The 18,320-nt window shown below is 41.9% G+C and overlaps 1 protein-coding gene across 1 annotated transcript in view; it reads left to right on the top strand.

Annotated features, from left to right (window-relative positions):
* ARG2 (arginase 2) overlaps positions 1–18,320 on the top strand; it is a 34,633-nt gene that overhangs the window by 6,233 nt on the left and 10,080 nt on the right. The window lies entirely within an intron of this gene.

Raw genomic sequence — 18,320 nt, forward strand, 5'->3', positions numbered from 1 at the left:
CAGACCCTCAAAGTTAAATGTATAGTTACTGTATCCTCAAGCAATTCCTATGTATATACCTAACAGAATTCAAAACACATATTCACACAAACTCTTCTTTTAAGACAAATTCTCGCCCTTTCACCCAGGCTGGAGTGCAGTGGTGCAATCTCGGCCTCAGCCTTCTGAGTACCTGGGACCACAGGTGAGCGCCACCATGCCCAGCTAACTTTTGTGTTTTTATATTTGCCATATTGGCCAGGTTGGTCTCGAACTCCTAGCCTCAAGTGATCCACCTGCCTCAGCCTCCCAAAGTGCTGGGATTATAGGCATGAGCCACTGCACCTGGCCACACAAAAACTTATATACAAATATTTATAGCATTATTCATAATGGTCAACATGTGGAAACTCAAATGTACATTAATTGAATAGGTGAGGAAAATTTGACATATCCATACAATGGAGTATTATTCAGCCATAAATGGAATGAAGTACTAATTTATGCTACAACATGGATGAACCTAGAAAACATGCTAAGTGAAAGAAGGCAGACACAGAAGGCCACATATTATATGATTCCATTTATATGAACTGTCTAGAATAGGCAAAGCCATAGAGACAGAAAGGAGATTAGTGGTTCCCAGGAGCTGGGAATGACTGCTAAAGGGCATGGGTTTCTTTTTGAAGGGTGATGGAACTGTTGTGGAATTACATAGTGTCGATGGCTGCACAACTTCTTGAATATATTAGAAAGCACTGAATTATAAATTCTAAAGGGATGAATTTTATGGTATGTGAATTATATCTCAATAATTAAAAAACTAGGCAATTGTGATCAGTAAGGAGATATATATATATGAAACTTCTGAATTGCTAATATTGATCTATTTTGTGACTTGGGTAGTAACTACAGGGTGTTTACAACTATCTGTTACGTAAGTTTTATGTGTTTATATTTTATGAAATATACAATAAAGACACACTACAAATCATGTCTGTTGATAGATATGGATATTTTTAAGCTTTAGTTTTGGGCATTGAAAAGAGATGAAAATGGCGTCTCTGAGGTGCCTTTTGAACCGTGAGAATTGGTTGCTAGGTTGACTCAACAGCAAATATCAGTGATGTTTCTGAAGAGAGTGTAGGGCTGTATGATCCACCAAACCTTCTGCCTCCGCCATTCACACTCTTCTATTAAACAATTGTCAAGGCATAGTAGCTCATGCCTGTCAGTCCAGCACTTAGGGAGGCCAAGGTGGGAAGATTACTTGAGGCCAGGAGTTTAAGATCAGCCTGGACAATGTAGCAAGACCCCATCTCTACATTTTTTAAGAGTCTATTTCCACAGCAAGGAAGAAATGAAAGTACAGCATCTGTCCCACTCCCCGCAAAAAAGTCTTTGCCTAGGGTCTGCATATGTGACTGGAAGCTAAATTATTGGAATGAGCTTGTTTGTTTAAGGTTAGTAAAGTGCTGGGTTCTTCGATTTCTAAAGTCATTCTGATATGTATTTGGAAAAGTAAATGTCTAGCAAATTGGCTTTATATTTCCTTTAGAGATCTAGCAAAGACCAAACCTGCTTTGGACCTCATCTGTGCCACAGTCCCCTTGGGGGATGGGCCACCTGTAGCAGAAGAATAGGAGCTGAGGCATGAGCTGATAAGTGGCATCACTTTAGGGCCCACTCCAATCCCACACGGAATGTCACTAATAGTGACCTGTTTCTTTGGGTTCAAGCTTTTCATTTTCTGGGCCTCCTTTATATTGCAGATTCTTTTATTTTATAGATAGGTCTCACTATGTTGCCCAGGCTGGAGTGCAGGGGCTATTCCCAGACAAAATCATAGTACACTACTGCCTCAAACTTCTGGGCTCAAGCAAGCCTCCTGTCTCAGCTTTCTGGGTAGCTGGGATTACAGATGTGCACCACTGTGCTCGGCTGCAGATTCCTTTCAGGAGGTGAATACATAATCAGTAATTTGCTAATGCCTTAGTGAAAACTCAATGATGTGCCTGCATAGAGGGAAATCTATAATAGACACTGTTGGGATTTGGCAAATTTCAATGTAGTCGTATATTTCCCATTTATGACAGAAAAGATTTTAACTTAATACCTTTTATTTAACTTAATACCTCTTATCAAAAGTTTTTGATACTTAACATTTACCATCTTCTAGACACTGTGCTAGGCATTTTCTATTATCCCATTTTCAAAATTTGTAAAAAGCAAATTTTGACCACCTCAGCCATTAGGATGGCTACTATCAAAACAGAAAATAAGAAGTGTTGATGAAGATGTGGAGAAATTGAAACTCTTGTACAATATTGGTAGGAACATAAAATGGGGCTGCTATGGAAAACAGTATGGCAACTCCTCTAAAAATTAAAAATAGAATTACTATATGATTTAGCAATTCCACTTCTGGGTATGTACCCAAAAGGACTGAAAGCAGGATCTTGAAGTAGTTGCGTACCCATGTTCACAGCAGTATTAACAATAGCCGAAAGGTGGAAGTAACCCAAGTGTTCATTGATGGATGAATGGAGAAACAAAATGTGGTACATACATATAATGGACTATTATTCAGTCTTTAAAAAGCAGGGCTGGGTGGGGTGGCTTATGCCTGTAATCCCAGCACTTTGGGAGGCTGAAGCGGGACGATTGCTTGAGTCCAGGAGTTTGAGACCAGCCTGGGCAACTTAGTGAGACCCCATCTCCACACACACACACACAAAAAGCCAGGTGTGCTGGTGCATGCATGTAGTCCTAGCTACTCTGGAGGCTGAGGCAGGAATATTGCTTGAGCCCAGGAGGTTGAGGCTGCAGTGAGCTGTGATCATACCACTGCATTCCAGTCCAGCAGCATGGACAACAGAATAAAGCCTCATCTCTGTTTAAGAAACAAAACAAAGAAACCTGACATATGCTGCAATATGGGTGAACTTTGAGGACATTATGCTAAGTGAAATAAGCCAGGTACAAAAGAACAAATACAGCATGATTCCATTTATATGAAGTTTTTAGAGTAGTCCAATTTATAAAAACAAAGTGGAATAGCAGTTACTAGGACTTGGTGGGAGAAGGAAATGGGGAGTTAATCATTGCTTAATGGGTACAGAGTTTGTTTTGCAAGATGAGTTCTGGAGATGGATGATGGTAGTAATGGTTAGTTACACAATAATATGAATGTACTTAATGCTACTAAACTTAATTTTAGGTATATTATCACAATTTAAGAAGAAACATTTAAATATAGAATGTATATTAAGAACGAGGAAGGTCACTTGAAGTTCTGGCTTCTTAGGAACATAATGCTGTATATGAACATAATGCAGTATATCTGAAAACTCTTCAATTTGTTATTCAGCGCATTGTTTTGATCTGTAAATAAATGCTGATAATTTTTTTAAAAAAAGGAAACTATGGGGGCAGGGCGTGGTGACTCATGAGGCCTGTAATCCCAGCACTTAGGGAGGCCGAGGCTGGTGGATCACCTGAGGTCAGGAGCTTGAGACCAACCTGGCCAACATGGTGAAACCCTGTGTCTACTAAAAATACAAAAATTAACTGGGCGTGGTGGCGGGTGCCTATAATCCCAGCTACTCTGGAGGCTGAGGCAGGAGAATTGCTTGAATCCAGGAGGCAGAGGTTGCAGTGAGCCAAGATGGCACCACTGTACTCTGGTGTCAAAAAGAGAGGAAAAAAACCAAAAAACAAAGTATGACCTGAGGAGGTTCAGAAACTTTCCCAAGGTCAGTAGTAGAGTTGAGAAGGAGTGAAGAACCTCATTTCTTGCCATATGCAACCCGAATTTTGGATTGTCCAATCAACTTCTCAGTCTTCTTGGCTCTTATTACAAAGAAAGAAACTGAACTACCCAGCTTTCTTTTTAATAGAAATGTTATTTATAGTTTATAATGAATGCACTGCATAAAAACTTTATAGCTTCATTATTGTGAAATGTATTCAAGATCCTACAGTAAAAGTGAAACATTCGCAAAGACTTGTGTTAACGAAGACTACACAGAAAAGCTTTCTAAGGATCTGTGTGGCTCAGATAGATACTTGGCAAATTTTTGAGTTATACATTGTTACAGAAAGTCCACTTAAAAGTGATCATTTGCAAAACAAAAATATAAATAGTTTCAAAAATCTTTAAAAAATCATCCTAAATGTATGATCTTCACCTCCAGCTTCTGAAGAGCCCTCATTCTCAGGGTCTTCCTTCCCTCATTTCCCACTACAGCCATCTCATGATCCTCAAGCTCATGCTTTTCCAACTTGGGTAGGGACTCTCTCAGCTTTCTCCCTGTCATCCCCCAAATCAGTTATATTGACAGAACCTTTTCTAACACCCTCCTTAGAGGATGACAGTCTAGTTCCTGTCTTAGGTTGATGCAAAAATAATTGCAGTTTTTGGCATTGAAATGGATACCATAGATAAGAGTGCCCATGGTAAGGGCTCGAAAGTAACAGTGGAAAGAAAAATAGTTCATTTGACTCTCAAACAGTTTGGAAAGTAGTCCAGAGCTGGTTTTGCGGTTCTGTTCCTTTAAGTTCAGACCTAGATTCTTATCTGGTGCTACTGGCAAGGCCTCTGCCTAATGGTGCCAGATGGCTGTAGCCTCAGCAGCAGGATGGAAGAATGAACAAAGAAAGGGGCAACAGCAGTTCTCTTCCCCTCCCAAGAAGTTGCTGCGGGACACTTCTGCTTATCTTATTGTCCAGAACTAGTTCACATGACCACATCCAGTTACAAGTGAGGTTAGTAAATGTAGTTTGTTCGTTTGTTTGTTTGTTTATTGATTTATTTATTTTAGACGGAGTCTCACTCTGTCACCCAGGCTGGAGTGCAGTGGCATGATCTCGGCTCACTGCAACCTCCACCTCCCAGGTTCAAGCAATTCTCTGCCTCAGCCTCCATAGTAGCTGAGATTACAGGCACCTGCCACTGCGCCCAGCTAATTTTTTGTATTTTCAGTAGAGATGGGGTTCCACTATCTTGGCCAGGCTGGTCTGGTCTTGAACTCCTGACCTTGTGATCTACCTTCCTCAGCCTCAAGTGTGAGCCTCTGCACCCGCCCCATGTAGCATGTAGAATGTAGTCTATTCTAAGAGGTTATGCTCCCAGCTAAAAGCCTTTTCTCTGTGGAAAAAGGGAAGAATGAATTTTGGGTAACTAACACTCGGCAGTGCCTCTACCTATACTCTAGACCCCCTCCCCTCCGACAGTCCCTGCTCCAGCATTATCCCTCCTCTCACCTCGTGTCATGGCTCTTCTCTCCTAACCTGTCCTTTTGGTAATTAATTGTGCAACCCTTACCCTCCACCATCCCCCTTGACCTTAGGTAGCCCTCTAGCTGTTGTCCAGTTATTTTGTTTTTCTTCAGAGCCGACTTCCTGGCTTTCTCATTGCCCTTTCACATTTCAGCTTGTTATAATGTGGCTTCGTAGGCCATCATTGCAGTAAACCTAGTATTGCTGCAGTATCTGACCTACTTCCTAATAAGATGAACAGTATAATATTCACTTTATTTACACCACTAATCTTGCTTTCTTTATTGAAACCAACACTATTCTCTCTTGGCTTCAACTTTTCAAATTCCTCTAGTAAATCCTTTCTTTTTTTTTTTTTTTTTTTTTTTTGAGACAGGGTCTCACTCTGTCACCCACGCTGGAGTACAGTGGTACAATCTCAGCTCACTACAGCCTCGACCTCCCAGGCTCAAGCGATCCTCCCACTTTAGCCTCCCAAGTAGCTGGAACTACAGGCACATGCCACCACACCAGCTAACTTATTTTTTTTAGAGACAGGGTCTCACTATGTTGTCCAGGCTGGTGTTGAACTCCTGACCTCATGTGATCCTCCTGCCTCGGTCCTTCCAAAGCGTTGGGATTACGGGTGTGAGCCACTGCATCTGGCCTACATCCTCTTTTTCTACCTACTCCTTACATGTTGGTGTTCTCAGGATTCTGTCCTTGATTCTCCTGCTTTATCCTGTCTTGGTTGGCAATTTGCTTCCATGGCTTTACTGTCACCTGTATGCTGATGCCACCCAAAGTTCTATTTTTTTTTTTAAATTTTTTGAGACAGGGTCTTGCTCTGTCATCCAGGCCAGAATGCAGTGGTGTCATCTTGGCTCACTGCAGCCTCTACCTTGTGGGCTCAAGTAATTCTCCCACCTCAGTGTCCCAGGTAGCTTGGACCATAGGCTTGTGCCTCCATGCCTAGCTAATTTTGTTTCTTTTTTTCTTTTTGTTTTAGATATGAGGTCTCACTGTGTTGCCTCAGGTTGGTCTCAAACTCCTGGATGCAAGCAATCTTCCCGCCTCAGCCTCCCAAAGTGTTGGGATTACAGGCATGAGCCACTATGCCCAGCAAAAACTGTATCTCTAATACTTATTTTTCCTCCTAACTGCAAACCTGTATACAGATGTCTTCCATGCAGCTCATCTTTTTAACTTTTTGTTATGGAAGTGTTCAAACATAATGAAAGTAGAGATAGTAACATAACTGACTTGATATATCCATCAGCCAGCATCATCACCAATACGAGGCAATGTTTTTTACACCACCTCCAGACCATTTTGGAGTAAATCAGATATCTTGTTTCATGGACTGGACAGCATCTTTTATCACACACAGTGTATCCTAACTTTATTATGGCCACTCAGAAGGGAAACAGACTTCTCGTATCTTAACATAGGAGGTGGTTTTGCAAATTGGAGCAAGGTGCTCACCATCTGTACCCATGGGAGTTAGGCTCTTACCCTTTTGTAGGAACTGAGAGGTTGAGGCACTATCTCCCTAAATGTGTGCATCTCCAGGACATGGCTCCCTGGGTCCTTGAAGAAACATTCCTGCGTTGTGAGACTTGTGAGAGGCCTATTTAGTCATTGTGAAGATTCACATAAGTTTGAAAAGCATAGAGAAATTATGAAATAAAAGGAAGGGAGGTCTCTTTCTTTATTTTCAACAGGGAGAATTAAGCCTCTTAATTTTTAATTAGTATTATTCACATTGCCTGATTAAGTTACACTTTTTAGGTTTCTTTTTTTTTTTTTTTTTTTTGTATTTAAGTTTGAGTTGAATTCAAGTAAGGTCCATATTGCTTTATATTTTAAGACCTTTATAGGTTCTCTTTTTTTTTTCTTCTTTGCAGTTTATTTGTAGAAGAATCTAGGTCATTTGTCTGCAGAATTTCTCTGTTTAGAGCCCTGTGTTCTACGACATGTTCTATGATGATGTATACTTCATCAGAGGTGACATTTCAGTGATGCTGTGAGCCACTGACTATTGCCTAGAATTATCCATTAACCTGTCTCCATGTACTTTCAACAGGATAGTCTCTAACATGTCAATGTCAATATATCCCAGACTGAACTTACCATCTTCTCCCTCCCTTCCCATGTCCCTCTATTGCTAGACTCTCTGTTCCCTCTCATTTCTTTCTTTAGCTTCCTGTGGCACTTTGCTTCTCCAGGTCATTTTCTACACTGCTGTCTGAGCACTAGATCCAAAATGCAGATTTGATTTGTCTTCCTGGCTTAGAAACCATAGTTGTTCCCCACCACATTTAGGATCTGGGCCTTGCCCCCTCCTCCTGCCACATCTCTTTGCAGTCCTCTAGGTGCACTCTGGGTTCAGAGGAATTGTGCATTTTTCTATAGGGCTGAAGGTATTCTCTCCTCTGCAGTAAGCATTTCCTCCTCCTCTCTTATTCCTGGCTAATGTCTTCCAGACTCAGATATTGCTGCTTCTGAGAAGTTCTCCTGACCCTTCTCTTCCTGGATCTCTGTTCCCGCCACACCCTTTGCACAGCTGGTTCATAGCAGTTAGCACTGGGCTGGGCTGCCACTCTCTCTGCCTGACATCTCACCAGCCTGTGAGCTCCTTGAAGTCTGCACCATACCTTATTTCTGCATCCCTAGGATTTGGCGGAGTGCTAGGCACACAGTATACTTTTGTTGAAGGAAAAGAGGGAGCAAAGCATCTTAGCTTTCTCCTGTAACTTCATTCACATCACAACCCTTGATGAGTCTTCCTGAACCAGTATTTTGTTTCTCTGAAAATGATCTGCTACTTAGAAGCCACCTGGTCTCCCAGATTTTTAAAAATGTATGACTCAAAGGATAACTGCCATATATCAAACTTTAACTCTTGCAAGCTAAATACTAGTAGGGGCCGGATGTGATGGCTCACACCTGTAACCCCAGCACTTTGGGAGGCCAAGGTAGGTGGATCACTTAAGCCCAGGAGTTCAAGACCAGCCTGGGTAGCATGGCAAAACCCTATCTCTACCAAAAAAAAAAAAAAAAAAAATTAGCTGGGTGTGGTAGTGCGCTTCTGTAGTCCCAGCTACTTGGGAGGCTGAGGTGGGAAGAAGGCTTGAGCCCAGGAGACGGAGGTTGCAGTAAGTTGAGATCACACCACTGCACTCCAGTTTGGGCAACAGAACCAGACCCTGTCTCAAAAAAAAACCAAAACAAAAAAAAAAAAACAAAACCAAAAACGCTAATAGGTAGTAATGACGAGTTATTGCTCCCTTTTTTGAGATACATTTTTAAACCGGGACAGCAGTAGATAATGACTGCTTTCTTCAAGTAAGGCTGACCTCTAGTTAGTTTAGACAGATGTGGCATTGTTATTTTAATATCCAAATTAGTACAATTCAGAGGCAGAACCTAAGAGATTACAGTGGTTGACTTAAATAATTTAATCTTTGAATACATTTACTTATCCCTCTCTATTAATGACCAAACCTTGAAGGAAGGAGATGTTACAAGGGCTGGTTGGAGCTGTCTCCTCTGGAACTCTGAAGAAATGAACTGGGACAGATATCTCAAGACACATGGTTCTTTGGCTGGGTGCACGGTGGCTCACACCTGTAATCCAGTATTGAGAATAAATATATGTGGTAATGCTCAGCTTTGAAGGGAAGAAAAATGGACCCTTTCTGGCTCCCTCCTCTATGCCAAGAGAAGAGAACCACAGCCTAGAAAAAGAAGTAGAAAACACCTTCCTGTGTGACCCAAGAGTTGAGTCACTGCAGGTTGTGGCATTGTGGTTAGGGATTTCAGAGAAGCGGTGTTCTAAGATTTACTTGGCCTTGCCTTTATATTCTTTTATAGGGAATGCAGGAAATTCAAACTATGTGTGAGAGCAGGACTCTTTAAGAGCCGTTCCAGTGAGAAATCAGTGGGTCTGCTTTGGTTGCCACTTCTTTTTTTTTCTAGTAGGGATGGGGTCTTGCTATGTTGCCCAGGCTGGTCTTGAACTCTGGCCTCAAGCAATCCTCCTGCCTTGGACCCCAAAGTGCTGGGATTACAGGCGTGAACCACCACGGCCAGCCTGTTTGCTACTTCTCACCAGAAACTGTTTTATTAAAATGACATAGCAATATTACAGATTTTGGGAAGTCTTAGGTTACACCATCAGTTTCAAGAAAAAGGAAAAGGATAGGGTGGGGAGAAAAACCACAAAGATGCCTCATCCAGTTGAACTAATCTGTAATCTCTAGCATGTGTCAGGTCTTTCCTTGTTATCTCATTGAAACCACTATGTGAGGTAGGACAGGTTTAGAAACTGAACCTGACTAGAGATCTGGACTGTCCTAGGAAGTTAGTGGGCAGATGGCAGGGCTTCTTTTCTTTGCATCCAGTGTAGCATTTGGCTAACTGAGGCTGTCTGAGTATTCTGTGCTTTCAGCCCAAAGTAGTAGGGAATGCAGTCTGCTGCTTTGAGGTTTCTTGGGCAGACTCACCAGGATGCTAGCCCAGGGTCTGGGGCAGGGAGCTACCCATCAAAACTGGTAATTTGCAAAGCTGTAGTCACCAGCCTGATGTGTCTTTTTAAAAATTCTTTCTGGAACAAGGCAGAGTGTAATCATTATTATTATTATTTTTTTTTTTTTTTTTTTTTTGAGATGGGGTCTCACTTTGTCTCCCTGGCTGGAATGCAGTGGTGCGATCTCACCTCGCTGCAATCTCTGCCTCCTGGGTTCAAGTGATTCTCCTACCTTAGCCACCCAAGTAGCTGGGACTACAGGCATGTGCTACCATGTCCAGCTAATTTTTATATTTTTAGTAGAAACAGGGTTTCACCATGTTGGCCAGGCTGGTCTCGAACTCCTGACCTCAAGTGATCCACCCGCATCAGCCTCCCAAAGTGCTGGGATTACAGGTGTAGAGCACTGCACCAAGGTGTAAACAATTTTCAAACATCACATGCTCTAAAGAACAGTATTTTATTCCTGGGGACTGTTGCTATTTCTTCTTCTTGTTAGCTACTGGAAAGACTGAAGTTTTATCAACATGTTAATAATAGCAGGTCTTGTCTTCTCAGAGGAGCTCAACAGTCTCGTTCTGAATGGATATGGTTATGTGACTTCATGAAGCCAGAGCAATCCTCCTCTTACCTCCACCCCTGCCTGTGCTGGAACCGGGTTCTAGGGTGTACTAGGGTGCCATCAGCTGACAGTCTGTCTGAGAAAGCCTGAGCTGGCTCATCATGGTCTACAGGTGCTCAGAGGGGTGTACATTCCAAAGCCTATCATTAGAAGATGACAGCATCTGTTCTCCTTAGGCAAGAAGGACAGATGTAGCTGGAGAGCCAATTAGCAGGAAACATATAACTGGTGTTGTAAATCATCTCAGTTACTATCTTGAACTAAATTTTCAAGTGTATTTTGTATTCATATATATATTTTAACTCAAGGATCACATTCATGCAAAGCCATCTATTAACACCATATTTGTATCATTTGCTCTCGAGGTTAACGCTGGTGTATGTTAGATGGATATGTTCCAAAGTGACTGGCCTGGATCCCCACAGTCACTTTCCTTGAGTCCCCAGTGCCATTATCTGTGCCCCTGTCTTTCTCAGTCATGGTCCTCACTGCCTCTGAGAAACCTATCTGTCATGGAGGCAACATGAGAGCAGAGTAGGGAGGCAGGAGATGTTACAAGGGCTGGTTGGAGCTGTCTCCTCTGGAACTCTGAAGAAATGAACTGGGACAGATATCTCAAGACACATGGTTCTTTGGCTGGGTGCACAGTGGCTCACACCTGTAATCCAGCACTTTGGGAGGCTGAGGCGGGTGGATTGCCTGAGGCCAGGGGTTTGAGACCAGCCTGGGCAACATGGAGAAACCTTGTCTCTACAAAAAAATACAAATTAGCCAGGTGTGGTGGCGCATGCCTGTAGTCCCAGCTACTCTGGAGGCTGATATGTGAGAATTGCTTGAGCCTGAGAGGTTGAGGCTGCAATGAGCCATGTTTGTGCTACTGCACTCCAGCCTGGGTGACAGAGTAAGATCATCTAAAAAAAATAGAGACAAGGTTCTTGAGGTTGTACAGTCTTTGGGAGTTAAATGCACCAAATAAAATTCAGATCTCTGCATTTTATTGGTAGTAACCAAATGAGTTTACCTAAACAACAGTCTCTCCAAAGGTTATTGCCCAAATTACATTTTATGGATAATAGAAATTCTACTTACTTCAAATGGCCTGAATTAACCCCGGCATCCCCCATTCCCCACCCTTCAGTTTGGACTTCTAGTAACATTGCAACTTTATTTTTAATAAGCTAGTATTTCAGGTACAACCTTGTTCTAACAATTAGCAGTCGCATCCCTTTAAAATTCCAGGAATTCGGCTGGGCGTGGCAGCTCACACCTATAATCCTTGCACTTTAGGACACCAAGGCGGGTGGATCACCTGAGGTCAGGAGTTCCAGACCAGCCTGGCCAACATGGTGAAACCTGTCTCTACTGAAAATACAAAAATTAGCCGGGCATGGTGGCAGGCACCTGTAATCCCCGCTACTTGGGAAGCTGAGGCAGGAGAATTGCTTGATCCGTTGGGTAGAGGTTGCAGTGAGCCAAGATCGTGCCAGTTCACTCCAGCGTGGGTGAAAGAGCAAAACTCCATCTAAAATGAACAATTTAAAAAAATTTTTAAATTAATTTCCAAGAATTCCTTTTGCATGGGGCTAAATCTGCCATGTATAATATTTGAGTCTGTAATTTTAAAAGCCATTAGTACCCTCTCAGCACCAAGTGAGGATGCAGAGTCTTTGTTTTTCTCCTGATTTCACTGATTTGTTATTCCTGACAAGTCACAAACATTTCTATCCTATTCATATGTAGAAACAATTTGGAAAAACTGCACACTAAGAGGCCCCTAGCTTTTCTCCATGTCTGTTATTCTACCAATGGGCTGCCTGTGGCTCAGCAGACCCTACTGTGTGTCAGCCCACTTTGAAACCCATCTCTCTTGACTTGCTAAGAGCCCTGGTAGCAACAGGGGTCACAGCAGTAAGGAGAATGGGATAGTCTTATGCTGTCAAATAAAATAAAATAAAAAATAAACCTCACTCATCAATTATATATGAGTCTCTAACCAAAGGGTGATTCAGCTGCTGTTAAACAGTTGGAGCTATTTAGCCTTGCTGAAATTCTTCCTCTGCAATGTGTGGATAGTGATACCAGCAGAGGATGCGAGAATGCGCACCTATCTGTAGAATGTGTAGCACAATGTGGTGTGTAGAGGCAGACAATTATTATCCATTTCCTGTCTCTGGCTTCTTTCAGGGATTTACTCACTAGCCCTGAAATAGAAGTGCTGTTCACAGATACTGCTAAGGTCAGGTAAGGCTGTTTTGATTTCTTCCTTACCGCCTGGTTGCATCATTCTGTTGATGCACTTGTGTTCTTGTTCCACTCTGATAGAGCCTGGAGAGGTTTATCAAGGCCAAAGGTAACATCTGGGGCCTGAAAGATCAGAGTGTAGTACTCGGTGGATTTTATTACCAGCACTCAGGAGAGAACCTACAAGGCTGTGCCAGTGTATAAACAGTAAGTGAAAAATGAGAGCCTTTCACATTGCTTCCAAATCTGTTTGACATGAGAACTTCCTTGAAGTTTCAGGCTCCTCTTGTCCTACAATGTCCTCTTAAAAGAGAAGAAAGAGCAGCAATGAAACACTAGGTCTCACCTGACCTGGACTTACAGATGAGCTGACTTGATGCACAGTTAGAGAAAGGGAAAGTTCCCTCAGGCATAACAGCCAGACACATATTCCTTACACATTACAATGTTTGCATTTTTCATCATTACCCTAAGCTTCATGAAAAATTAGCGAGACCATTTCTTATGACCTATGAACCAGAAGAATTTGCCACAGCACCCTGATAAAGAAATAGCTTTAAGGCTGGGCATGGTGGCTCATGCCTGTAATCCTAGCACTTTGGGAGGCTGAGGTGGGAGGATCACTTGAGGTCAGGAGTTCAAGACCAGCCTGACCAACATGGCGAAACCTTGTCTCTACTAAAAATACAAAAATTAGCTGGGCATGGTGGTGCACGCCTGTAATCCCAGCTACTTGGGAGGCTGAGGCAGGAGAACCCCTTGAACCTGGGAGACGGAGGGTGTAGTGAGCTGAGATCGCACCATTGCACTCCACCCTACTCGAGTGACAAATCAAGACTCTGTCTCCAAAAAAAAAAAAAAAAAGAATAGCTTTAATATTACCCAGTTCATCCTGCTCTTACAAAATGTTAACATCCCATCAGCCTCCTCACTCCTCTTAAGAAAAAAAACTGTAGCAGATGGGTCACAATTCATGTTTTCTACAACAACATACTAGAACCAGGATTCAGATAATCCTAGAACTAGGGTTCTGTTCTACCAGTCCTTTGGGTACCTCAATACTATTGGCACAGTGGGCATTAGAGGAGAAAGCTCTTAAGAGGTGACATCAGGCTGGCATATATTTGTTGATTCAGTTCTGTAATTAGAATAGTTTAACATAAATTTGTAATCCTAGAGCAACTTTCATATTTTGTTCTTAAAGGTTATGGCAGTAGAATAAAAAAGTACTCACTGTGGCATAGATTGCTAGCTATCCACCAAAATCCATTCTCACTCTCTTCTGGACATAAGCTAGACCTGCATTTGCTGGCCAGTGCCAAAAGTGAGCAGGAGTAATGTGCCACTTTCAGGCCAGAGTCTTGAAAAGAGGAGGTGTGCTTTCTCAGTGCTTTCTTTCTCTCCTGCTGCCTTGAACCTGGAGAGACCTAGACTTAGCCACACAGATGGCAAAGTCCTAGATATGGGAGCCATAAGCCAGGTCTCTGAATTACCGCATACAGGAAAGCCTCCTGCTGACCTGGAATACCTACCCTGGATGCTAAACGAACAAGAAATAAACTGTGTTTCAGCCATTATTTGGGGGGAGTTGCTATGGCAGTTAATTTACTCTAATAACCTTACTTAATATTATGTATTATGCTTATAACTAGGCCAGGCATGGTGGTTCACACCTGTAATCCTAGCTCTGTGGAAGGTCATGATGGGAGAATTACTTGAGCCCAGGGTTGGAGACCAGCCTGGAAAACACAGTGAGACCCTGTCTCTACTAATAATCCAAGAAAAGGGGAAAAAAAAGATTAAAGTCTAAAAGGATACAGTAGTAAAACCTGGGGAGTAGGTTTGGGACCTCTGTTATACACGTTATCATCCAATTTTACAGAGAATTTCAATTGCCAGTAAGGGAAGGAGGGGGAAGAAAGCAAAACAGTGCAAGTACAAACTATTTGTCATAGGAGTTCTTCTTTGACACCCCTGATCCTCAGAGAACTTCCTTTGACTCCTTTAGGACTCATTGTCACAAGTCCTTACGTGGCACTGAAACTGTGCAGATTATAGAGCAGAGTTGGTTCTTCCTGAATATTCTAGGGGGGCAAAAAAAGAGCAGAGTTGGGAGCAGGAAGGTAGGCCACTCAGGCAGGGCCTTTCAAGGTATTAATCCCTTTAGAGGGGGCTGGCCCTTAGCTTTGTGGATGCAGAAACACAAGGTTGCTGAGTGCATAGCTCATCAGGCTTTCAGACCCACAGACTCATGCTAATGGTGCTGGATCAACCTAAGTGCCCATGCATAATTATGTGAAGCAGTAGTCCTTCCAGCGTCCACTGTCTAGAAGCTCTTGCCCATATTAAGGCATGTAGGAAACCAACTGAATAGCCAGAAGGCTGTTTGGTAAGATGGCATCGGAGTAAATGGAGTCGGACAATGTTGACAGAATCCACTACCCAGGTTGGGAATTAATCTGATGAACCCGCGACAGAAGTTAGTACCCTTCTAGCACCTGTAATGAGAGCAGAGTGATGGCCTGAATTAGCGACCAAAATCCTATGAAATTCAATCTCTCTTCCTGGGGAATATTGCTGTAAGATTGCCAAATTCTCTTTAGGTTCATTTTTTAGGCTTTGTGCAGCTTTTTTCTAATACAAGTGAGTACTGTTTTCTCTCACGTTTATCTGAGTCTACATCCTGGTTTGCATGATTGGACTTGGGTAGTCCCCAAGTTCTGTGACATATCCACTGGATTGAGCACTTTAATTCCCCTGTGTTTCTTCTTGGTCATATGAGGATTGAATGAAAGCACTTGGCAAATAGTTCTGAAAAGTTAGTTAATATTATTTAACTCCAGTTTGGGGCCTTTTATATGACTATTCCTTAAAGTGCAATGACCAAAATATAAATTTATAAAGAGTATAAATCTGTTATAATTGTACACCTAATACTATAAATCAGCAGGCATACCCTGGTGTCTTACATCTAATAAGAACCTAATGGTTGATGTGATTTAAGGAGAGTGCTGAGATAAACATGGAGGTGAAAGTAGAAACATCCAGGAATTGTTCAAGATCTGTGCAGTAGGCTGGGCGCGGTGGCTCATGCCTGTAATCCCAGCACTTTGGAAGGCTGAGGCAGGCGGATCACTTGAGGTCAGAAGTTCGAGACCAGTCTGGCCAACATGGCAAAACCCTGTCTCTACTAAAAATACAAAAACAAATTTACCGGGCATGGTGGCACACACCTGTAATCCCAGCTACTCAGGAGGCTGAGGCAGGAGAATTGCTTGAACCCGGGAGGTAGAGGTTGCAGTGAGCCAAGATTGTGCCACTGCACTCCAGCCTGGGTAACAGTGCAAGACCCTGTCTCAAAAACAAAACAAAACAAAAAGTCTGTGCAGTCCAGGATTGAGTTGTCAACAGAGTAAAGACTTGATATTGACTTGAAGGTTAATTAAAACTTTCATTCTCTTAAGTCTAAAGTATCTTCTCCATATTTTGAGATTTGGTGAAGTCCATAATGACTTTACTCATACCTTTTTGTCTTTTTTTTTTTTTTTTTTTTTTTGAGACGGAGTCTCGCTCTGTCGCTCAGGCTGGAGTGCTGTGGCCGGATCTCAGCTCACTGCAAGCTCCGCCTCCCGGGTTCCCACCATTCTCCTGGCTCAGCCTCCCGAGTAGCTGGGACTACAGGCGCCCGCCACCTCGCCCGGCTAGTTTTTTGTATTTTTTAGTAGAGATGGGGTTTCACCGTGTTAGCCAGGATGGTCTCGATCTCCTGACCTCGTGATCCGCCCATCTCGGCCTCCCAAAGTGCTGGGATTACAGGCTTGAGCCACCGCGCCCGGCTTTGTCTTTTTTTTAATAGAAGATTTTTATAGATGTTTTATTTGGTTCACATTTTTCTCTTGGTTCACAATGTCTTTGGCCTGTTGTCATATTTTTCTCCTCCTACCCCTGCCCCCACTACCTTTTTATCTAGTTGTCTGGATCTTCTCCAGGTCAGGGCCTTTTATACGACTATTCCTTAAAGTGTAATGGCCAAAAGATAAATACAGAATTCTTGCTGTAGGTGTATCTTACCTTTAAGAATAGGTCTGGGTGACACAAGGGCTGGGGAGGAAAAAAAGAATAGGATAAAGTTTTCTGTCTTGTTTCCAATATCTCTTGGTAGCAATTCCTTGGTTGGCCTCATGGGTTTTTGTTATGGTCATTTTTTATTTTTATATTTCCTCAGATTTTTGGCTTTGGATCGAGTTTGGGTTCAAGAGGTAAAGCTCAAAATTATAATTTAAATTCATGACGAGTCTATGCTGCTCTTAATCCAAACCTTTAACACAAATCTCTGCCAATATTAAGATATGCCATGTCTACCTTGTTACTGCCCCTTCCCCACCAATACTGGGACCCTAAGAATACAATCTATGTCAATGTTCTGTTCTCTGATAGTTCAGATCCCTGTTTGATGGAGTCAGATTATTTAGTTCTCACCCTAAATGTAGCATCCAACTTAGGTGGGAAAATATTCAAAGCTGTGAGAATATAGCACTAGTTCTTAAAGTGCTGGACTCATGAGGAATTCCTTAGGAGACAAATTGCATAGTAAAGGATAGAGGTTGAGCATCCCTAATACAGAAATCCAAAATCGGAAGTCTTCCAAAATCTGAGACTTTTTGAGCACCAATATGACATTACAAGTTACCCTGAACACACTGTATTAATGGTATGCCATATTTTCTGCTGTTAAGTACCTATGTGTGAAAAAGCAAGAAAATTACTGCCTATCAGTAGCATATAAATTCACAGTCAGGAAGATGGTGATGCCAAACAATCAGATTGTCCACATGGGTGGCTGTGATAGTGACACCTTTGTTTTCTGATGGTTCAGTGTGCACAAACTTTGTTTCATGCACAAAATGATTTAAAATATTATATAAAATTACCTTCAGGTTATGTGTATAAAGTGTGTATGAAACCCAAGTTTTGTGTTTAGACTTGAGTTCCATCCCTAAGATTTCTCAATATACATAATGCAAATATTCCAAAATCTGAAAAAATAAAACAAAAAGTCTAAAACACTTCTGGTCCCAAGCCTTTGGATAACGGGTACTCAACCTGTGCAAACTCTGGAGCCGGATGGCCTAGATTCGGATCCTGATTCTGGCACTTAACAGCTGTGTAACTTGGGTGGTTACTTCTCTTTGGCTTCAGTTTCCTCATCCACAGAATAAGCACATTTTAGTTGCCTCACAGAATTGTTCTGAGTCTTAAATAAGAATATATGTTGAGCAGTTAGAACAATGCCTGGGATCTTGGAAATAATCAATAAATGTTAGATATTTCTTTTAGGATGTTTCAGATTGGCTTTTGATTTATAAAAGATTGTAAAATGTTAATTTCTTGGCTAGGCATGGTGGCTCATGCCCATAATCCCAGCACTTTGGGAGTTTGAGGTGGGAGGATCAGTTGAGGTCAGAAGTTCGAAACCAGCTTGGGTAACATAGCAAGACCTCATTTCTACAAAAAGAAAGTTTAAAAAAAAAAAATGAGAATCTCTGTGTATTTTTGCTAACTTAATAGTACTTAATTTCCTTTAAAATTGTTGGTTCTTAATTTTCTTTAAAATTGTTGGTTCTTTTTGATATTTTACTTCTACTCTATCACTCTGGAATATCTGAGGTCTAACTGTTAACCATTTTT

This window comes from Macaca fascicularis, chromosome 7 (genome assembly GCF_037993035.2).
Source record: "Macaca fascicularis isolate 582-1 chromosome 7, T2T-MFA8v1.1".
NCBI lineage: Eukaryota > Metazoa > Chordata > Mammalia > Primates > Cercopithecidae > Macaca > Macaca fascicularis.